At 37.2% G+C, this 24,845-nt stretch overlaps 1 long non-coding RNA gene across 1 annotated transcript in view; it reads left to right on the plus strand.

The window, feature by feature from the left end:
• LOC132342593 (uncharacterized) overlaps positions 1-24,418 on the plus strand; it is a 613,928-nt gene extending 589,510 nt beyond the window's left edge. The window contains exon 4 of the long non-coding RNA XR_009491025.1: positions 17,139-24,418. This is a non-coding gene — a long non-coding RNA (uncharacterized lncRNA). The remainder of the gene's footprint in view (positions 1-17,138) is intronic.
• Positions 24,419-24,845: the final 427 nt, after the last annotated feature.

Here is a 24,845-nt window from a genome sequence, read left to right on the forward strand (position 1 = left end):
GGAAGCTTTTGTAAATATTAGAAGGGACTATGTCCAGTTAATGATGGACTGGACTATGTCCAGTCAGATGGAAAACTGACAGGCCTTATTATTTTTGAGATCTATTTGAAATACTGCCCCTGGTATCAGGTTTTACTACCAATCCCACATGGAAGGAAGATTGTAAAAAGTTTCACAAATGTTTGGAAAGCTTTCATCAAACTTGATCCAAACTTTGTTAAGCGTTTCATCAATGTAAGTTTATTTTCACAGTTTAATATGAAACTAGTAGTTTTCAATCTTTTTTTTTTAAGACTTGAAAATGTGCATAGAATCAGTCCAGGTCAACTAAGTTTTGCCTTTACAGAGTGTGTTAGATGTGTTAAACTCCAAACATTTGCTAGTTTCTAAAACATTTAATTTCTTTGAAATTATATTTCCATACACACAGAGTAAACATATTGCACAAAACATTTTTTTTTCTCACACACACATACAAGTTGAGACATGCTTACAGATGTTTCTAACAAAGGAGTATAAGCTATCAGAAATGCTTTGCTTCATCCTCTTGTCAGTCCTGAGTTCCTGAATTTAATTCTGCTTCTTGAAATGGGGAGTCACTCTATCAGTTAATGTGTGGAGATCAGTCAGCTTATGATAGCAAGCAAACCAAGTGCTAAAGTGTAGGAGACATTTTAAGGAAAAAGGAAAACAGATTGGTGGTAGCTAGTGATATGCATGATGAAATACCAGAAATTACACTTGAGACCGCAGAATAAGAGAGGTTTGGAGCGGTTAAATGTTTGATAATACTGAAATATATAAATAGTCCAGGCTTTTGCCAATTTCAACAAATAATCTATAAGGTCCAGGACATTTTCTAACTTCAAAAGTGAATTCAGGCATCTCTTTTAGTGAACTCAGACATCAGCCATAACTACAGAATGATGTAATAGTAAAAAAAAAAAAAAATACGCAAGTTGCCATTTGCAGATATGGGTGTGATATTTGGCAAAACTAATACAATTATGTAAAGTTTAAAAATAAAATTAGAAAAATAAATAAAATGACTCGGTAGAGGTTACAGTCAATACAAATTCTATCTTTCATTGGATTTCAAAACCTATTATAAGTTTTGCCTGTTTTTAATTCTGGATTTTTTTCTCTTGTCATATCACTTGGAACTCTTTTCTAAAGTATAGCTTGTCATGCACATCTGAATATATTTACCTAGAAGTTAACTAGGTATTGTCTCAATCAAGACACTTGTCAATTGATATCTTGGAAACAACAATAAATAAAAATCTATGCAATTGCTTCACTGCATATCAACACTGTTGTAGAGTTTTCTAAGGCTTCTTTTGAGAAAGTCCAGAAATATTGCAGAGAAAATGATCAGTAGAACAAAATTCTTCATGACTTATTATATAAAAATACACACTAGATTTAATACATGTTGTTTCTTATTCTTTATTGAAGTTCACATTTTATCGTGCATGTGTGTATTTATGTGCATGCAAAGTGACTTCAGTTGTGTCTGGCTTTTTGCAGCTCTGTGGACTAGGGCCCTCCAGGCTCCTCTGTCCATGAGATTCTGAAGGAAAGAATACTGGAGTGGGTTGCCATGCCTTGCTCTAGAATACTAGAGACAAGAATACTAGAGTAGGTAGCCATTCCCTTCTCTAGGGGATCTTCCTGACTCAGGGATTGAACCTGGATTTCCTGCATTGCAAGCAGATTCTTTACTGTATGAACTACCAGGAAAGCCACTCTATCTAGAGATATTATATATGTAATTAATATATGATATATATAATACATATAAATGTGCATGTAGTCTAAGATACATCAGAATGTATAGAATATATGTAACATATGTAAACATGTATGTCTTTCAACTAATCATGGTTATTGAGACTACTTATTAATTTTACAAGGTGGACAAATGTAATATTTTCTTTTTGACAATTTAAAACAGTTTTGATCCACACGACAAACTTTTAATCTACTGGTGTTCTGTTTACCTCCCATACAATATCATTTCATACTTAATTCTACATAAGGGACTGAATATCATGGAATTAGACTAAAGGAATTTCAGATCATTCTTGTTTGCTCTTTTTTTGTTGTTTGGTGAAGTTTGTTATCTTTAAAAATATTGCTTTAAATTTTGTAGTTCCAGAAAGCAGCAGGACATCTTATAATACTCTTTTAGCAGTGTAGAGTCAGGTATTCTACTTAGTATGAACTGATCTCAGAGACCACCCTTCTGTTTTAATAAAAGTAGCTGTGAGAAATTCTGAAATCATATTGACTGTGAACATCTATATATTCTTTAGGGAAACATTTTTCTTTTGTTTTTTTCCTCTGGGGAAACTACCTTGCCCGAAACTCTGAATTCTTTGAAGAAAAGGATTCAGCCTTATTGACATATACTTTACGTATAACATTGTCATAAGTTTAAAGCGCACAGTGAATTGATTTGATACATTTATATATGCAAATTGATCACTACCATAGCATTATCAAACACCTCTATCATAACACATAATTATCTTTACTTTTATGTGGTCATCATATTTAAGATATATTTTCAAGTATATAATACAGTATTATGAACTGTGACCCCTAGAATTTATTAATCTTATGACTGGGACTTTTGTAGCCTTTGACCAATATATCCCCATTTTCTCCAGTTGCCAGTCCCTGGTAAATACCTTTCTACACTGTATCTCTGAATTCATTCTTTTACTTTCTACAAAGAAGTGATATCATACAATATTTGTGTTTCTCTGAATTTCACTTAGCAAATGCTCTCAAGTTTCATGCAAGTCATTGCAAATGGCAGGATGTCCTTCTTTCTCATGGCTGAATAACATTCTGTTATAATCACACTACACACACACACACACACATGTAAAATCACACCTTTATTCCTTTGGCTGTGATGGAAATCTAGCTTGTTTTCATATCTTAGCTATTGTGAATAATGCTTCAATGAATGTGGGAGTGTGAATATGTCTGTAAGATCCTAATTTCAGTTCCCTTAGATTTATAGCCAAAAGTGGGATTCCTGTATCATATGGTAGTTCCCTTTGGAAGAACATTTATATTTTTGCCTATAGTGGTGAGGGCTTTCTAGATGGTCAATGGTAAAGATTCTGCCTGTCAATGCAGAAGACTTAAAAGACATGGATTCAATCCCTGGGTCGAGAAGATCCCTTGGAGGAGGCCATGGGAACCCACTCCAGTATTCTTGCCTGGAGAATCCCATGGAGAGAGGAACCTGGAAGGCTATAGTCCATAGGATCTCAAACACTTGGGCATGTCTGAGTGACTGAGCACTTAAATAGTGGCTATACAAACTGTTGTTGTTCAGTGGCTTAGTTGTGTCTGACTCTTTGCAACCCCAGGGACTGCAGAACGCCAGGTTTCCTTGTCCTTCACTATATCCTGGAGTTTGCTCAAACTCATCTCCATTGAGTTGATAATGCCATCCAACCATCTCATCCTTTGTTGACCCCTTCTACTCCTGTCCTCAATCTTTCTCAGCATCAGGGTTTTTTTTCCAATGATTAGCACTTTGCATCAGGTGACCAGTGTATTGGAGCTTCAGTTTTAGCATCAGTCCTTGCAATGAATATTCAGGATTGATTTCCTTTAGGATTGACTGCTTTGATATCCTTGCTGTCAAAGGGAGTCTCAAGAGTCTTCTCCAGCACTGCAGGTTGAAAACATCAATTCTTTGGTGTTCTGACCTCTTTATGGTCCAACTCTCACATCTGTACATAACTACTGGAAAATCCATAGCTTTGACTATACAAAGCCTTGCTGGCAAAGCCGTTTCTCTGCTTTTCAATACACTGTCTACATTCTTATCAATAGTGTACAAGGGTTCCCTTTTCTTCAGTGTTGCCAGCATTTTTATCTCTTGTCTTTTTGATGCTAGCCATTCCAACAGGTGTGAAATGATATCTCAATGTGGTTTTGACTTGCTTTCTCTGATGATTAGTAATGTTGAGCATCTTTTCATGTACCTGTTGGCCATTTGTCTGTGTCTTCTTTGGAAAAATTGCCTATTTCCTTTTGCATTTTAAATAATCAAATTTATTTATTTTGCTGTTGAGTTGTATGCTTTCTTTATATGGTTTGCACACTAAAGTGAAAGTGGAAGTCACTCAGTCATGTCCAACACTTTGTAAACCCTAAGCTCTTATTAAATATATGGTTTGTAAATATTTTCTCTGATCGTGAAGGGTGCCATTTTATTTCGTTTCTTTTGCTGTGCAGAAGCTTTTTAGTCCATTGTCATCCCAGTTAATCAGTTTTGGGTTTTTTTGGTTGTGCTTTCAGTGTCCTGTCCAGGAAATCACTACCAAGGCTAAGTTCCTAAATGCTTTCTTCTAGTTTTATGGTTTCAGGGCTTCAAGTCTTTAATACATTTCACATTCATTTCTGTAAGTGATGTAAGAGATTCCTGATTTCATCTTTTGTCATGTGGTTTTCTGGTTTTCCCAGCACCATTTATTGAAGACACTATATTCTCCTTATTGAGTAGTTTTGTCTCCCTTGTCAAATATTACTTGAGTTCAGTTCAGTCACTCAATCATGTCTAACACTTTATGACCCCGTGGACTGTAGCACACTAGGCTTCCCTGTCCATCACTGACTCCCAGAGCCTACTCAAACTCACGTCCATTGAGTCCATGATGCCATCCAGCCATTTCATCCTCTGTTGTCCCCTTTTCCTCCTGCCCCCAATCCCTCCCAGCATCAGAGTCTTTTCCAATGAGTCAACTCTTTGCATGAAGTGGCCAAAGTATTGGAGTTTCAGCTTCAATATCAGTCCTTCCAAAGAACACCCAGCACTGATCTCCTTTAGGATGGACTGGTTGGATCTCCTTGCAGTCCAAGGGACTCTCAAGAGTTTTCTCCAACACCACAATTCAAAAGCATCAAGTTCTTCAGCGCTCAGCTTTCTTCATAGCCCAGCTCTCGCACCCATACATGACTACTGGAAACCATAGCTCTGACTAGACAGACCATTGTTGGAAAAGTAATGGCTCTTCTTTTTAATATGCTGTCTAGTTTGGTCATAGCTTTCCTTCCAAGGAGTAAGTGTCTTTTAATTTCATGGCTGCAGTCACCATCTGCAGTGATTTTGGAGCCAAGAAAATAAAGTCTGTCACTTTATCCATTGTTTCTCCATCCATTTGCCATGGAGTGATTGGACTGGATGCCATGATCTTAGTTTTCTGAATGTTGAGTTTTAAGCCAGCTTTTTCACTCTCCTCTTTCACTTTCATCAAGAAGTTCTTTAGTTCTTCTTCACTCTGCCATAAGGGTGGTGTCATCTGTGTATCTGAGGTTATTGATATTTCTCCCGCCAATCTTGATTTCAGCTTGTGCTTCATCCAACCCAGCATTTCTCATGATGTACTCTGCATATAAATTGAATAAGCATGGTGACAATATACAGCCTTGACGTACTCCTTTCCCAATTAGGAACCAGTCGGTTCCTCGTCCAGTTCTAACTGTTGCTTGACCTGTATACAGATTTCTGAGGAGGCAGGTAAGGCGGTCTGGTATTCCCATTTCTTTAAGAATTTTCCACAGTTTGTTGTGATCTACAGGTCAGAGGCTTTGGCATAATCGGTAAAGCAGAAGTAGATGCTTTTCTGGATTCTCTTGCTTTTTCTATGATCCAACAGATGTTGGCAATTTAATCTCTGGTTCCTCTGCCTTTTCTAAATGCAGCTTGAACATCTGGAAGTTCATAGTTCATGTACTATTGAAGCCCGGAGAATTTTTAGCATTACTTTGCTAGAGTGTGAGATGAATGCAATTGTGTAGTAGTTTGAACATTCTTTGCCATTGCCCTTCTTTGAGATTGGAATGAAAACTGACCTTTTCCAGTCCTTTGGCCCCTGCTGAACTTTCCAAATTCGCTGGCATATTGAGTGCAGCACTTTAACAGCATCACCTTTTAGGATTTGGTATAAGTTGTATACCTGGGCTCCCATTGTGTTACATTAATTTGAGTGTCTATGTTTATACCAACAGTTACCATACTATCTTGAATATATAGCTTTGTAGTAAAGCCTGAAATCAGGAAGTGTGAGGCATGATGATGTCGACCTTGTTATTCTTTTTCAGGATTACTTGGGCTATTCAGGGTCTTTCACAAATGAAATTTAAGGTTGTCTTTTCCATCTCTGGAAAACACCATTGGAATCTTGGTGCATCTATAGATGGGTTTGGGTAATATGAATATTTTAACAATATTAACTTTTCCAAATTGTGAACATGGAATATCTTTCCGTTTTTGTTGTCTTCAATGTCTTTTATGAAAGTCTTGTGGTACAGCACTTTCGTCTCCTTGGTTAAATTTATTCTTAAGTGTTTTATTATTTTTTATACTACTGTAAATGGGATCATTTTATTTATTTCTGTTTTAGATATTTTGTTATATAGAAACCAAACTGTGTTCTGTGTGTTTATTTTGTATCCTGAAACCACTAAATCTGTCCATTAGTTCTAGTAGTTTTGGGTGGAGTCTTTACTATTTTTTCTGTATTAGATTATATCACCTGAAAACAAAGACAGTTTTATTCCCTCCTTTCCTATTTGGATCCATTTATTTCTTTTCTTGTCTATTTTCTGTCTAGGACATCCAACACAGTGTTTAATTGAAGTGGTGAGAGTCAGCACACTTGTCTTTTTCTGATCTTAGAGAAAAAGTTTTCAGCCTTTCACCATTGAGTATAATGTTGACTATGGGTTTATCATATATGACCTACATTGTCTGAAGATAATGCTGTGTATACTCAGCTTGTTGAATGTTTTTATCTCAAAAAAGATATGGTATTTTATCAATTTTTTTTCTGCCTCTGTTAGATGAATGTATGATTTTTTAATACTTAATTCTATTAATGTATTATATCACATTTATTAATCTGCTTATATATTAACATCCTTGCCTCCCATGGACAGATCCCATTTGATGGTGGTGAGTGATCCATGTAATATGCTGTTAACTTTGGGTTGCTAATACGTTGTTTATAATTTTTGCATGTATATTTATCAGGGATATTATTTTATAATTTTCTTTTCTTGTAGTATTCTTATCTGGCTTTGGTATCAGGATAATGCTGGCCTTGTAAAACGAGTTTGGGAGTATCCCCTCCTCTTCAATATTTTGGAAGACTTTGAGAAGGATTGATATTAATTCTTCTTTAAAATACCTGGTAGAATTCACCAGTGAACTCATCTGGTCCTAGGCTTTTCTGTGTTGGGAAAATTTTTCTTTAACTGATTCATTCTCCTTACTCATTAGTGATCTCTTCAGAGTTTCTATTTCTTCATTATACAGTCTTGGTAAGTTGTATGCTTCTAGGAATGTATCTGTTTCTTCCAGGTCATCCAGTTAATTGGCATATAATTGTTCATAGTGATACTTCACATTTGTGTGGTATCAGTTTTAATGTCTCCTCTTTCATTTATTTTTTAATTAACCTTTTTATTTTATACTGTAGTATAACTGATTAGAAATGTGGTAGTTTCAGGTGGACGGCAAAGGGGCTCAGCTGTACACAAACATGTATCTTTTCTTCCCCAAATTCCCTGCAATCCAGGCTTCCCCATAAAATTGAGCAGAGTTCCTTGTGCTATGGTGTAGGTCCTTGTTGGTTTTCCATTTTAAATATAGCAGTGTTCTGACTTTAAGTCTTCCCACTTTTTCTTAGTTTAGTAAAGTGTCCTTTTTATTTATTAAAAAAAAAACAGTTTATAGTTTCACTTTGTTGGGTTTCTGGTCTCTTTTTCACTTATTTCCACTCTGATTTTTGTCATTTCCTTACTTCTGCTAACTTTGGGCCTAGTTCATCCTTCTCTAGTTTTTTGAGGTATAATGTGAGGTGGTTTATTTGAGTTCTCTCTTGCTTCTTAATGTAGGTGTTTATCACAAAACTCTCCCCTCTTGGAACTGCTTCACAGTGTCCTGTAGGCTTTGATATAGGACAAAGTGTAATTGTACTTACACTTTGATTTGTTTCAGGACATTTCTTGATTTTCCTTTTGATTTCTCCTTTACCCATTAGTCCTTCAGGGTGTTGTTTAATCTCCACTATTTGTAAATCTTCCAGCTTTCATTCTGTTATTTATTTCTACTTTCATGCCACTGTGGTCAGAAAAGATACTTGGTATGATTTCAGTCTTCTTAAATTTGCTACTACTTATTTTGTAACCAGTCATGTGATCTATCCTGGAGCATGTTTTGTATGCAGTTGAGAAGAAAGTATATTCTACCATTGTTGGATGGAATTTTTTGTTTATGTATGTAATTTACATTTAATCTAAAAATGTGGTCACATCCCTTATTTCCTTCTTTATGTCTGGATGATCTATCTATATGGTTGGAAGTGGAATACAGAAAGTCCCTAGTTATTGTATTGTTTTCTATACCTCCCTTCAGATCTGTTGGATGCGGAATTGCATATATTTGATTGTTATGTCTTGATAAATAAAGCATATATATATGTATCTTGATAAGTATATATCTTGATAAATAAAACCCATATATATGTGCTTACTTGGTGGCTCAGACAGTAAAGAATGTGCCTGCAATGCAGGAGACCCAGCTTCTATCCCTGGGTTGAGAAGGTCCCCAGGAGAAGGGAATGGCAACCCACTCCAGTGTCTTGCCTGGGAAATCCCATGGACAGAGAAGCCTAGCAGGCTGCAGTCAGTAGGGTCACAAAGAGTGGGATGTGACAGAGTGACTGACACTTTTATTTTTCATCATGATATAATGACCTTTTTTTTTTTTCCCTCTTGTCACTGTTTTTGGCTTAAAGTCTGTTTCATCTGCTCTAAGTATAGTTAACTATGCTCACTTTTGGTTTCAATTTGCTGGCAGGAAATATGTTTTTGTTGTCCTTTCACTTGGAGCCTATATATGTAACTTAAAGCTGTAGTGTTTCTCTTGTACACACCGTGGCATAAAATTGGGTCTTTTTTTTTTTTAATCAATATACTATTTAAAAAATAGTATACTCTATACATTTTTATTGGGAAATTCAGTCCATTAAATTTGGTATGATTTTTTTGATAGGAAGGGACTTCTTTTTTTCTCTTTGCTCCTTTAACTGGGTCAAGAGCCAGTTGCAGATACATTCATAGTGATGAGAAGTTGGGCACGTGGCTAGGGACTTTCCCAGTGGTGCTAATGGTAAAGACTCTGCCTGCTAATGCTGGAGTTGCAAGAGACTGGGTTTGACCCCTGACTGGGAAAAATCCACTGAGGTAGGGAACGGCAACCCACTCCAGTACTCTTGCCTGGAGAATCCCATGGACAGAGAAGCCCAACAGGCTACAGTCCATGGGTTCACACAGAGCTGGACATGACTAGGCATGCACACAGGGCATGTGAGAAGGGCAGAGGCCGACGCTGGGCTCTTTGGCAGCTGCAGAGGCCCTGGACGTCTGTGTGCTCGCCTGTGGCTGTGTACTCTTCACTCCGTGAGCAAGCTTCAGTGGGGTAGGCTGGGGACATACACGTGCACAGCTGGAAGGGTTGGCTACAGGTTGTTGTGACGATGCTGGTCGATACCAGAAGGTGGGGTCTGCTCTGGCCTGCAAGCAGCAGTGGGGACCCTGTCTACGGATGTGCTCGTTCACTGCTTTACTCTCTCTCCTTGTGTGTGCATACTGCTGTGGATGCTGATGCCAGGCATCAGACTAATGGGTTTAATTGCATAGTTGGAGGGGTTAGCCACAAACATGGGCACAGCGGTGGGAGTCAGCTGGGATGTTCCAGGCTGGTGTCTTGCACTTACACAACTGCAGAAGCCTGAGCTGGCTGCAAGTGGGGCTCCTTGGCTTTGCTGAGGTTGGGGAGAGACTCAGGCAGCTGGTGTCGTGATAGCAAATACCTGTGGGGAGAAAGCTGGAGAGATCACAGGGGGTCCATGGCAGCTGTACTGGCTGTTGGCTTCATCCATGGCAAAATCTGCTGAGTTTGTTACAGAGGCAGTCTCTGTGAACTGTGATCAGTTCTGCTGCACGTCTGCTAATAATACTCTCTGCTTTTCTTCCCTGTTCCAAGCTGGCTCAATATGTCTCAGCTTTGCCAATCTGTGTGAGGTGAAACCAGACTGGGATCTGTGTGGTGCTCTGTGAGGGTGGGGAAGCCAAGTCGTTCACCTCATTCTTCATTTCCTGGCAAAAGGAGCTCCTAGCTGGCGTGTTCTTTCTTGGTGTTGAACAATACCTTTTGGGGAATGGGATGATCCAGGCAAAGCAGTCATCTTCCTTTTTTTCTTGTACATTTATTCTCAGGTTGGTTGGTTTGTTTCACTGTGTTGCTAATTCTTCCTAAGTGGGCTCCAGAGGTCTTTTGGAGCTATTGTTTTGTTCCTGTATATTGGTCCGATTGTTGATCTTCGTGGGGGCACGTGGAAGCTGGGTTTTCTAATGTTGCTTTTTGCTCACCCTCCAAACTAATCCAAGAGATTACGTTTTGAAATACTTTTATAACTCCTTTGAAATTTTATATCTCTTAAATTTCATATAACCACTCAAGATTTTAAGTTAAGACTTTCATAAAATGATAATTAAAGCAGAATAAAACAGTTTCATAAGTATGAGTTCCCTTAGGTTTTATTTTGGAGAGAACTTGATTCATAATTACTTGTAGGGAAATGTGTCTTGGAAAAGATAGAAGTAAGGAAACTCAGTTGTACCTCCATGATTCATATAGCCTTGGCTTAACTATCTGCCTCGTGGAACTAAACGTGTTTCTTTAGAAACTTACTAATAGAATTTATCCTTTAAAGTTTTGATTTATGAACTACTTTAAGTGAAAATGCCTTATTTGTTTTTCCAAATACAAGTTTCCGGTAGATTTAAGAACAAGAAAAACTTAGACAAAAATCCTATCTATCTTTGTGCCATGATGATTAAAATAGTTGCCTTGTAGTTACTCTCAATCTTATATTCTTTGACAGTGATTAATTTAATTAAATCATTTGACTAAGAACTAGGAAATCAGGTTTAATTAATGCCATTCTGACTCTGCTGCCGCTGCCGCTAAGTCACTTCAGTCGTGTCTGACTCTGTGCAACCCCATAGACAGCAGCCCACCAGGCTCCCCTGTCCCAGGGATTCTCTAGGCAAGAACACCAAAGTGGGTTGCCGTTTCCTTCTCCAAAGCATGAAAGTGAAAAGTGAAAGTGAAGTCGCTTAGTCGTGTACCACTCTTAGCAACCCCATGGAGCCTACCAGACTCCTCTGTCCATAGGATTTTCCAGGCAAGAGTACTGGAGTGGGGTGCCATTTCCTTCTCTGCATTCTGACTTTGAAGGAGACCTATTTATTATTTAGTATTCTGAATTGATATCAAGATAGTTTTGGTTAATTTATTTCATAATTTTGTATTGGTTACCTACCATGTGCCAAATGTTCTTCTAGGGAATGTGAAATCAACACAACAACAAACAAATAATAAAATAAAAGTACATATATTTCTGCCCCTGTAGGTTTTAAGGTAAGTCACATAGGGGAGTTATAGGATTTTCATGATGGCAATTGTGTTTCTGTCTTTAAATTTGCCTTTCAAATATTTCTCACATTCATCTCATCCGTTCCTTTTCTACCCTTAGTAATTGAGTTCTGACCTTCGATTTAGTTGTCACCAAAATTATAAAATATTTTAATATCAATTGTTTTATTTATATGTTAAAATTAGTTACCACTATGTTCCAGAATATCCTTACTAAATCATGAATTGAATCATGTCTATCCATTACTCAGGGCTTCCCTGGTGACTCGAGTGGTAAAGAATCTGCCTGCAATGAGGGAGACCCAGGTTTGATTCCTGGGTCAGGAAGATCTTGAAGAAAGGAATGGCTACCCACTCCAGTATGCTTGCCTGGAGAATTCCATGGAATGACGAGCCTGGCAGGCTACAGTCCATGGGGTCTCAAAGAGTCAGACGTAACTGAATGACTAACACTTTCATTTTCACCCTTACTCAAAAATCCTTGCTTATCTTTGCCCATAGAGGAAACCTACATTCCTCAAGATAGCATAGAGGGCCTTCTGTGGTTTTAAACCAGGGTGATCTAGTGGACACACTTTGACTGTTTACCCTCAGTCACCATTCTAGGAACCAGAGATCAAAAATTGCCAACATCTGTTGGATCACTGAAAAGCAGGAAAGTTCCAGGAAAACATCTACTTCTGCTTTATTGACTATGCCAAAGCCTTTGACTGTGTGGATCACCAAAAATGTGGAAAATTCTGAAAGAGATGGGAATACCAGACCACCTGACCTGCCTCTTGAGAAATCTGTATGCAGGTTAGGAAGCAACAGTTAGAACTGGACATGGAACAATAGACTGGTTCCAAATAGGAAAAGGAGTACGTCAAGGCTGTATGTCAACCTTCTTATTTAACTTATATGTGGAGTACATCATGAGAAATGCTTGGCTGGATGATGCACAAGCTGGAATCAAGATTGGAGGGAGAAATAGCAATAACCTCAGATATATAGATGACACCACCCTTATGGCAGAAAGTGAAGAAGAATTAAAGAGCTTCTTGATGAAAGTGAAAGAGGAGAGTGAAAAAGTTGGCTTAAAACTCAACATTCAAAAAACTAAGATCATGGCATCTGGTCTCATCACTTCATGTCAAATAGATGGGTAAACAGTGAGAAACTTTATTTTTTTGGGCTCAAAAATCACTGCAGATAGTGACTGCAGCCATGAAATTAAAAGATGCTTGCTCCTTGGAAGAAAAGTTATGACCAACCTACATAGCATATTTAAAAGCAGAGACATTACTTTACCAACAAAGGTCTGTCTAGTCAAGGCTATGGTTTTTCCAGTAGTCATATATGGGTGTGAGAGTTGGACTATACAGAAAGCTAAGGACTGAAGAATTGATGCTTTCAAACTGTGGTGTTGGAGAAGATTCTTCAGAGTCCCTTGGACTGCAAGGAGATCCAACCAGTCCATCCTAAAGGAAATCAGTCCTGAATGTTCATTGGAAGGACTGATGTTGAAGATGAAACTCTAATACTTTGGCCACCTGATGCGAAAAACTGACTCTTTTGCAAAGACCCTGATGCTGGGAACGTTTAAAGGTGTGAGGAGAAGGGGATGATAGAGGATGAGATGGTTGGATGGCATCACTGACTCAATGGGCATGAGTTTGAGTTTACTCTGGGAGTTGGTGATGGACAGGGAGGCCTGGCATGCTGCAGTGCATGGGGTCGCAAGGAGTTGGACATGACTGAGCTACTGAACTGAACCGTTCTACACCAGCGTAAATGATATTCCCTTGTATATCTTGAATCTTTCTGCCTCCATATTTCTTCTTTTTTTTTCTTCTTTTTTGCATATATTTCCTTATCTCTGATTGTCTGTACTTGTCCTTTGCTCATAGCTCAGTTAGTAAGGAATCCGTCTGCAGTGCAGGAGCTGCTGCTGCTGCTAAGTCGCTTCAGTCGTGTCTGACTCTGTGCAACCCCATAGACAGCAGCCCACCAGGCTTCCCCGTCCCTGGGATTCTCCAGGCAAGAACAATGGAGTGGGTTGCCATTTCCTTCTCCAATGCATGCAAGTGAAAAGTGAAAGTGAAGCCGCTCAGTCATGTCCAACTCTTAGCAACCCCATGGACTGCAGCCTACCAGGCTCCTCTGCCCATGAGATTTTCCAGGCAAGAGTACTGGAGTGGGTTTCCATTGCCTTCTCCAGCAATGCAGGAGACCCAGTTTCAATTCCTGGGTTGGGAAGATCCCCTGGAGAAGGCAATGGCATCCCACTTCAGTATTCTTGCCTGGGAAATCCCATAAACAGAGGAGCCTGGAGGGCTACAGTCCATGGGGTCGCAAGAGTCAGACACAACTTAATGACTAATCCACCACTTTTCCTTCAGTTTCCAGCAATGTCTTTGATACTGTTTTCTAATTTGTTAAAGTTACTAACATACATGTAACTCTTCTTCCACTGAATTTGAAATTCTGGAAATAATAGTTGTTTTTTTATTTTTTCCAAATTTCCCAATATTTCTCAGTAGTTGCAATAAACAGTATAATATATAATTAATATCTGATCATTTGACTATGTTGAGGGAAGAAGAGAGCAGTACAAAGTCTAAAAGTATGTGCTGTGGTGCCACAAAAGCAAACGAGGAAGGCTTTGAATCTGAGCAAAAGAGCAAGTCACTAGGCAACTTGGCATCTATCATATCTGAAAGGAGAAGTGACATTAAGAAAGCGAGGAAAAGATGCAATAAGCACTCACTGCATACTTCACTCTTTCCTTCACACAGAATAAATAGGCATTCAATTACCAATATCTTTTAATGCATTCTGTAGTTTTTTCCCTAGATGATTTACGTTTATAGGACCAAGGCAGTCAGCTTGTATTTTGCAAACCCAGGGGCTATATAATAAATACTTACATGGTACTAATGATATAAAAATAATGTTTTTTTTTTTTTTTTAATCAAGGCACTTCTTTTTTTGGTGGTTAGGTTATTTGGTGATAAGACTCAGTGCTTATCTGTTTCACTTGAACAAATTAGTTTCTAAAGTTCCTTGTGAGAACTTACTGTCAGACGTTTTCCAGCATTTAAAACTTCATTTATTTTTTTTAAACCTCATTTTAATTCACTGTAATGCAACATGCACACACAGAAAGACACTTTTTTGTTTCTCATTTAAAAATGCAATACAAATTCTACCTGTATTAAAGTCAGGAAATAGGCGATATGAAAAGCGTTACAAAGTGTTTAAAATTTTTAAATGATGAATAAATTTTAGAAATGAAGATTTTCCTATCACAGCAAAAACTTTGGGATACTAATCCTAACACACATATCCCTTGCTTTGAGATACCTATTCAACTTTTCCCAATCAGTGAATGATGATTAGGAATGAGATAGAAATCACATGTACATATCGAACAGAACTGGAGGGAAGGAGAAATGGTGTCCCATTAGAGGAGGAGTTGACCAAGTAAGAGTCAGGGTGCTCTCACTGGTATCATCCAACTCTCTAAATGGTGTCATTCTCACAGATGTCTGTGAGACAGGTGCCAGGAATCCTCCAAGCACCGGATCATATGGAAGGCAGGCTTATGAGCCTCGTTTGTTAAAAATGTGGTGTGTCCAGTTAGCCACTATAGTCTCCAAGCATGAGGTTCTGTTATAAATATGACAGATCATAATGATACATTTCTTTCTGCCCACTTTCCTGGCTTAAACAATTAAGCAGAATACCAGCAGTATTTGTATACACAGGAGAGCACCTCCATACATGGTTGATTATGCCAAATCCTTCCTGAGGGAGGCATACTAATATTTCAAAATCTCCCTACGGTGCCAACCATCAGCATCACATCTCATTCTAAGTTATCTTTGTGAGCATATATTAGTAAATTATCTCAAAATGTTCTTTTTGCTTTGTATTGTTTAACTCAGTGAAACTTATTAAGATGAAGTTCTATGTTTTTAATCTCAAGTATTGATTATTAAGTTGTATAATTTGGACATTTCCTCCAGTCTGAGGGTTTTTTTCCCACACATTTTACACTTATAATCATTACTTTTCTGTTATTTCTCCACCTTATGTCTCTACTGTGGGAGTTCATTCCTTTTCATGCCCTCATTCAACTGTAAATAAAGAGGTTTTTTAGCTAATCAGCTGAACAGATTCTCATTGTTTCTGTTTTTTTTTTTTTGCCTCTGCCCTCTCAAATATTTGTTTTAAAGGTTAAACATTACATTCTAGAAACATCTTGAGCAGATAGAAATATCCATGATGTGTAGTCATTCAGATCTGGTATTGGAACATTAACACTGAGAAATTAAGCATGTGAGAGTCAGGAAATTCCGAAGTTAAAATTCCCACAGCAACATTAATTTATCTACATGAGAAAGATATAGAATTAAAAGTCCTCCATGGTTACCTTAACAGAGAACTCTTTATAAAGTGTATGTACATTTTTATAGCTAAAGATATGCTGTGTGATACTCTGCATTTTGCACACTTTACAATTTCACCATAATTATGCCTAATTAAATGAGTGGAAATACTGTGACATATTGCACTCAATATCATGCACTGACTTAATTCTAACATATCATATACCTGATTTAGAAATGCTTTTCTACTTTCATTTCAATATCGACCTCTCAACTCATCTAATCATTATGTAAAATTTACCCACACAAAGCATATAACTTGGATGGAGATTTGGCTAGCTTTACCAAGCCATCTGCTCATATTTATCTAAGTAATGTATCCATAGACAAATTTGCCATAGCTGTTTTTCCTTTGAAAAGATTGCAGACATTCAAAAATGGTCTAATAATTATTTAAAGTAAAAATACTCTTTCGAACAACTTTTAATATTTGTCTTTGAAAATTTGTGCAATAAGATGTTTATTGTTGCTTTCTTCTCCTTGAATGTTTTTTTAATATAATATATAATATGACATATGTAAATATTTGTGCTTCCCTGGTGGCTCAGACAGTAAAGAAACCGCCATAATGCGGGAGACCTGGGTTTTATCCGTGGGATAAAGGACATATCCCTGGAGAAGGACATGGCAACCCACTCCAGTATTCTTGCCTGGAGAATCCCCATGGACAGAGGAGCTTGGTGGGCTAGTCTATGGCATTGCCAAGAGTCAGACATAACTGAGCGGCTAACCACACACACACACACAAGTATTTATATCTATTTATACCTATATATCAATATATATGTATTTCTAGGTATAAAATTTATTATTTAATTTATTACACATTATATTCATATATATCGTTTGTTATATACTATGAATTTACACCTATAAGTGTATAATATATGGGCCTTCCTTGGTGGCTCAGATGGTGAAGAATCTGCCTGTGATCCAGGAGACCAGGGTTCGATCCCTGGGTTGGGAGGATCCCTTGGAGAAGGAAATGGCTATCCGCTCCAGTATTCTTGCCTGAAGATTCCACGCATGGACTGAGGAGCCTGGGTGGGCTATAGTCCATGGGATTGAAAAGAGTCAGACACAGCTGAGTGACTAACACTTTCATATATAATATGCATATTCCCAAGGCTGTGGTATAGCTAACTTGTTCTTTTTTTTTTTTTAAGGAATTTCAAAAATATGCACTGAATGCTCTTCAATGAGTTTTACTTGGCTTCATAAACAAGAACTTTTGTTTCTTCAGAAAGGTAAGAAACATTACAAGTTCTTTGTTTGGTCAGCTGAGTCTTTTAAAATTCATCCTGTTCTTACAAATCTTTATAGTTTAACAGGTATGTTTCAGTTCCTTATGTCACTGTCAGAATTTTCTAATGGGATATACTAATTTTCATTCTTCACACTTAGTCTTATTTTGTTTCAAATTTTATTCAAGACTTGGTAAAAAAAATTATCAAAAAATTGCATTTGTTTATAAATGCACACTTTTTCTTCATCTTTATTGACCTATTGACTTGGTATGATTTGGTTTTAAATAAAGTGGATCATTATGATAAAAGGTAGGTCACTTCGTCACTCTTATCTCCTTTTCTCCGTCTTAAGTTATTCATGATTAGAATAAAATGTAATGTTCTTGCCTACTTTTACATCTCCTTATAAATTTTAGTATTTTATGTTATTTCTTTAAAATTATTTTCAGATTTTAATTTGAAATGTTAAAGTTATAAATTAGCTTGATGAGATCAGATATTTCTATAGCACTTAATATTTCTAGCTAAGATCAGAATATATTTATTCCTTTGCTATTTAATTTTTTTCTGTTAGAATTTGTAACTTTCTTCCTTTGTTCTAACACAATCCTCATGAAGTGTATATCTGACTAGAAGATAAATGCTTGCTACAGCTAATGAAAACTGATCTTTTTTCAATATTTTCAATTGCTCCTATATAAGGATGATATTTAACTATAATAGTCAAATACCCACATTCTTTTTAAAGCCATTTCATTAATTCATTTAGATTTTGTTTTGGATTTAGCTTGTCAGTCTTCTTGTGATAGAGGCTATTTTTGAAGGAATTATTATCAAAATACCATAGTGTTATTATACTATTTTTAAAATGAAGCTCTAGGGCAGAGGGAAACAGTCAGTGGGGTTGCTAAAACTCAGTACTTACAGTGAGTCAAAGAAAGCAAATAGCAGAGTGGTATCAGTATTAGAGTGTTGTTGTTAATATATTTTCCATTATTAATACATATGTAATGTTATTTTATGGTATAGAATAGAAATTGGAAAATAATAGATTTCATGCTTTTTTGCATTCCCTTGAATATACTGCACACATTTGTAGAAATTATAGCAAATCATCTTTAGGGTTGTAGATGATTTTGGAACTGATTTTAATATTGTAACATAAATAGTACTTAAAATTGAATCCTTGTGAAAGCATGAAAGTAGAAAAATTAGAATGCTAAAGAAGGTAGATTGCTTTTCCTAGAGATTATATATACATATATGAGGCTTATCATGAGGTTAACATGAGGCATAACATGAGGCTATCTTAACATTTGGGTGACATTTTCTCTAAATGTTAAAATTTCTCTCAAATTTTTTTTTTAATTTTGTTTAGTTGGTTTTTGTTTTGGTCAGGGAGGGTAATGATTTTTACCTATTTTAATGTTTGCTATTATGTAACCTATTTTACTGACCAGTTTTTGATAAATTTTTGTCACATTTACAAAGTTAAATTGCAGAGCACCCTATTGGTCTATATATCTTCTTAAGTTGTGTGGTTTTTCTCTTGATTATGCTTCACAATTCTCTGCTATTTGACATGCATAGTAAATTTACTTTTATATACCAAACTTGGTAGATGATGCATTATAAAGACTCTGGAATTTGTTACCTTTATCTAAAGAGTGTTTAGTTTTGCCTGGACAGAGAATGAAATTACTAGGATACCATGATCCTTTGGAGGTTTGGTTTTCAATTTTTGAGGCATAGGTGTGTCCTTAATCATAGATCATATCCCTTAGCCAAGAAATATGTGTCTGCTTCATAAGACACAGATATTACAGAGTTTCAGCGGAAAATGTGATGTGCTTCCTAAGCTATTCTAGCTCAGTAGGACTCCAAATTATGTCTTTCCAGCTCCTCTTGTTGGTTAAATTTTCTATTCCAGTTAGTTAACCCTCCAAATATCGCTTTATTTGAATTTTCTTGGATTGTTGTCTTATACACAAGCATTTTGGAAATCACCAAGAATTGAATGACAGTTACTGACAATGTGTGGCCTCTCATCAACTGTGGCTTCCTCTAGCCTTTCAGGCAGTCCAGAACTCTGACTTCTGAAGCCTTAGCTTTTTAAGGCTGCCATTTGTTTGCTTGGGAGTTGATCCTCCACATTGCCTATGAACTGAGTAATGTCCTTTGTGAAAAATCTGGTTAGATGTTGACCTCACCCACTGTGCAGCATTTTTTTATTTTTGAGTTGTTTTCTGTTTAATGCCTGTCTGCCTCTGGTGACTTTCTAGCAACTTCAGTTATTTTTTTCTTATTTGTTTTTCTCCCTGCCACCACTCTAAGTTTTGGATGATTACTGATAAGTAATCTTTCTTCTTAAAAGTAGTGTTACACTTTTGTTTAGTTGATTGAAAAATCTTCTCACATCTTCTGAAGATTAACAGTTAAGACTTCTATCTTTTTTCCCCTCAATTATTTCTTATCCAGTCAGCACTAGATTTAAAATTTGTGTCTTGATGTTTTTCTTTCATGTTATTGTCTGTAGTAAATGTCATTTGTACCCTATCCAGTCATCCTTTATCAGGCTAATTTTACCATTCTCTATTTGATGATATATGTTGACTGCAAACAGTTCACAGTTTACAGTTTCTTTCTTTGAGAGAACTGTGCTCAGCCACCTTACCTGGGAAATCACATTTCTCCTGTGGGAAAACTGCAGATAATGACTGACTGAGGCAAGGGTTACAAAAGGCCCCTTTCATTAAGGTGGGGACAGTTCTGCCATGTAATTTATTCTCCATAGCCCTAGCGTTTTGTTCCAAAAGCTCAACTTTCTTGAGAAAACATATTAGCTCTTTATCCTCCCTTATCCTATTTTCCTCATTAAATTAATAGGGGTTCTTATCACTCCCTGAAAATCACTTGTGCATAATCTCTATGTCAGGTCTTGTTTCTATGGAAGCCAAGATACATGACATTGACTTTCCTTAAACATTTATAATTCTTGTGCATTAATTCTGTAAGAGAAAGCACTGAATAATGGAGTGAGAATTCTGTGTACTTGAAATGGACTTGTCAGTTAGCAGGGTTTAACTGTTGATACTTCATACCCTAATATAGGATCTGGAGTGACTACTAAAAGGTAAGATGTCTTTAACATTTGAATTGTTGCTCCACGGTATATAGTAGTGATGTAGTAGATGTAGTGATTTTATTTTTCCCAGTATCTACAATGTGCCTTAGCTTGTTTGTTTGTTTTCTTTTTAAAACATGTACTCTATTTGGAAGTCATTGAACATCCTTTAAACTATAAACATGTGTTTCTCCAAATTTGAGAAGTTTTTGATCTTTAATCATTCAATATATTTTTCTGTTTCATCCTCTCTCTTGCTGGGATTCCAATACCCAATTAATGAAACTCTGTTCATATATATTTTTAGACATATACAGTTGTGCTTGAGGTATCAGTGACCAGCAGAGATGCTGTGTGGAGCCTTTGGGTGACACTTGTGTTTCAGATATAGCAATGCTAATGCCATCCTCTGTAGACAATATTCTCCTTTGGAGAGAAAATTAAAAACAGAAAAACCAACAAATTTTCTTGCCACTGGGCTTTAGTAGAAAGCGAACACTTAAACGCTGACTGCCAAGTTCCTAGGAGATCTGAGAGACTCATCATGAAATGCATGTGGTTTGACCCACAAAACCAGACAGCTGGATGTGCCCATGGGTGACATATATGAGGTTGGGCTTGAGTAGAATGAAGCCATTATGTCTTGTGAGCAAGTGTCTTCCCTACTTTGTTTCCTACCATCTTTCTTCCTGATTTACTGGTTGTCTTTCAATGCAGCTGCTGCTGCTGCTGCTAAATCGCTTCAGTCGTGTCCGACTCTGTGCGACCCCATAGATGGCAGCCCACCAGGCTCCACCGCCCTTGGGATTTTCCAGGCAAGAATACTGGAGTGGGTTGCCATTTCAATGCAGAGCTGTGCCTTAATGGCAAGTCTCCCTATGACTAATTCACTGAAAAGAAACACAAAAAATCAATTATGGTTTAGTGGTGGTTCTAAACGATTATACTGGATCCACCCTAAGTTGCAAAATTCTAACACTATTGCCTCAAGGATGGCATACAAGAAGTAGTGAAAGAAAATTCCTAGAATGGCAGAACTTTTAGAAATGTACCTGCTGTTTATTTTATGTGTAATGAGAGAAGGCCAGAGATGCAGATTTTCAGTGATTTATTATCAGTGGATAATGATTTGCCTGAATGTTTAGAGATCATTTTGAAAATTGGTGACAAGATAGACTTGAGGAAGTTGACTATGGATGGTCTTTTTCAGGCAAAGAGAGTAGAAGTATTTTTTATTCTATTCTATTAAACAACACTTGCCAGAGCAAGTTCAGCTGAAAAGAATCTTAGTAATCAGGTAGTTAAAATGACCTGTCCCAGGGATGTCAGTCTGCCTCTTGCCTCAGCCTCCCTTGTTCTTGCATAATAGTCTCTTTAATAGCTTATTTCTTGAGCTTATCCCATGGGCCCAGTAACATGGATTTTTACCCAAGGCCAAAAATAATAATATTAAAAAAAAAAAGACCCTGGACATTGTGAGTGTTCATTTGCCAACAGGAGAGTTCAACATTGACTTAATGATATAGCAGGTCAGTGACACTGGAACGCCTCAATAGTAATAGGAACAGTGACCTGTTCTCATTAAAACAGAAAATTACTATGAATATGGACATACTTTTCCTTCTAATAATACTTCGAACAAAATTACTTACCATTTTTATAATGTCTTGTTTATCATCATAGTAATCCACAGAGCACTGCTTCTGAGCAGCAAACTTAAAAGCAAATGAATTTTAGCAATGGGCTCATGCTCCTGTAATTCTCTGGTTTATGTTTCTCATCACGTGAAGTAGCTGGACTAATAGAATTATTTAATGGCCTCTTAAACACTCATATATGACTTCAGGTGAAAAGCAGTACTTTGTTTGGTTGTAATAATGTCTTTTAAAATGTGGCATATTCTCTGATCGAGCAACCAATATTCGGCACTCGGCACTCTTTCATAACCAGGGATCTTGGTGTGGCACCAGTGAGTGCTTCTCTCAGTTACTCCTGAAGAGTCTATAACAGAAATTTTGCTTCCTGGGTCTGTACATTTTGGCTTAGCTAATCTTTAGGTCTGAATTTTCAAGGGAGGACTGTGTTCATAGAGACAAAGCTATGGTTCTACTAAATTAGAAGGTGAAACTTCTATCCAGCTACCTTGGGTTAATCATGCCACTGAACTAATAGCAGAAAAGAGAGTTACTTTCTGGAAGAGGTGGTCCTGAGTATCATGGTTAAAATGAGTTGTTCGTGTCCACAATTTAATTCATGGTGACAGGGAAGAGTATATCTTAAATGCAAGGGACCTTCTGGGGAACTTCTGTATCATGTGATAAATTTCAATAGGAAAACAAAACACCTAGATACAGACAATACTGTTGCTAGCACAGACCCATCAGGAATGATGGTTTGGATAGATGTACCAAGCAATGAACTGTGAGTAGATAAGGTGTTTGCTGAGGGCAAAGTGAATAAGATTGTTTCAAATAGCAGCTATGACCACCTAACTAGTCGCAGTGAAATATGCTTTAGTAGTTCTGTTTTTCTTTGCTTTGATTTGATGCATGTGTGTGTGTGTATATTACCCAGTTCCCCTTTTGTCATTTCTTATCATTCCCTGTCTACATTAAATGTGTTTAGAGCAGTTAACCTTATATCACAGTATTTGAGTTATAGATATCAATGGAGGAGTATGACTCAACTAGAAGAACATGGATAAAGTGAGACTCTATGTATCTCTTTCACCTAAGCATTAGCATACCTTTTCTGTAAGACCGGATTGCATAATTGTAAGCAAAAGCATGATTTTGGTGATACATTTTTGGGAAAGTGTAAATGATTACATATGAGTATAAGAACACCAGGTTGGCATGTAGATTATGTGGTGTGGATTAGAGTTGGCCAAAAGGGAAGCATGCATGAAGGTTGGAATATAGAAGTAAAGCAGTGGCTGTTATTCTCAGATGAGTGTGTAGTCACAGACAGACTTCTGTGGGTCCTAGTTTGTCTTCTGCTCATTGTCTAATTTGTTTTCCCTAACACTGGCCAAGGACCCCCACCATATGACTGACTGTGGATTCACAGAGACAGGAGTTTACCATAAGCTTGTCTCATCTCCCATTTACATCTCCAATTTAGTCCCTGGATGTATGTAGTATGTTGGATTTGCCTGTCAACTGCTGCCTTACCACCTGTGCTAGCTAGCACTTCAGGCAGATTCATCAGTAATTCTTTGTTTCCTTAAACATCAAATTCTAGAATTTCACTTGCCTAGGACCTCCAATATTTGTTGTACAGTTGCTCAGTCATGTCCGACTATTTGTGAGCCCATGGACTGCAGCATACCAGGCTTCCCTGTCCTTCATTGTCTCCTGGAGTTTGCTCAGACTCATGTCCATTGATATCATCCAACCATCTCATCCTCTTTCTCCCTTCTCCTCTTGCCCTCAATCTTTCCCAGCATCAGTGTCTTTTCCAGTGAATCAGCTGTTCCTGTCAGGTGGCTAAAGTACTGGAGCTTCAGCTTCAGCTTCAGTCCTTCCAATGAATACTCTGAGTTGATTTCCTTTAGGATTGACTGTTTTGTATATGATATACTTCCTATAATAAATCTCTATTTAACATTAGTCATAGTTGCTCTACTTCCCTGATTAGACCTCGAAGAGTTTACTCATTGGAAAAGACTCTGATGCTGGGAGGGATTGGGGGCAGGAGGAAAAGGGGACGATGGAGGATGAGATGGCTGGATGGCTTCACCGACTCGATGGACGTGAGTTTGAGTGAACTCCAGGAGATGGTGATGGACAGGGAGGCCTGGTGTGCTGCAGTTCACGGGGCTGCAAAGAGTCAGACACGACTGAGCGACTGAACTGAACTGAATATGTTCAGTGATACCGAACTAGCTAATTTCTAGCTAATTTTGCTATAGTTGTAGAAATCAATCTGGTCTTCTTAAAAATTTATCTTATTCCTTCATAATCTAATTTTTGACATGTCATTTTAAATTCATATATTTTATTGTGTACTTGAAAATCTTATTTTCTTTGAGAAGGTATTTTGAATTGTCTTAAACTTTTAAGCTAAAATTTACTGGAAAATTATCAGAGTAGATTGAGTTGTAATTGTTCTGTAAGGTTAATTCTTGTTGCTGCACAGAAAGGTATGACATTTAACAAAAATTAAATAGCAGTTATTGAAAAAAATAAAATTCTTTCATACATGTGCCACACTATGTTGAACACCTCAAACTTGGAAAGTTAAACTTAAGTCAAGCTTAAATCTCATCCTTTTCATCTCAGTGGCCTCTGAATTAGTTCTCTCTCCTCATATTTGCACAAATCATTAGAAGTGATCTTCTTCCAGTGTTGAATCTTTCCACAAAGGCAAATTTGATTTTTCCTGTCCTCTTTAAATGTCTAGCTACTATCAGAGTAGGAAGTACAAATCACTAGTATGATTTGGCCCCCACCAACTTAAAACTTATCTCCTGTCATACCATCCTCTCTCATACAAAATCA

This window comes from Bos taurus, chromosome 17 (assembly GCF_002263795.3).
Source record: "Bos taurus isolate L1 Dominette 01449 registration number 42190680 breed Hereford chromosome 17, ARS-UCD2.0, whole genome shotgun sequence".
NCBI lineage: Eukaryota > Metazoa > Chordata > Mammalia > Artiodactyla > Bovidae > Bos > Bos taurus.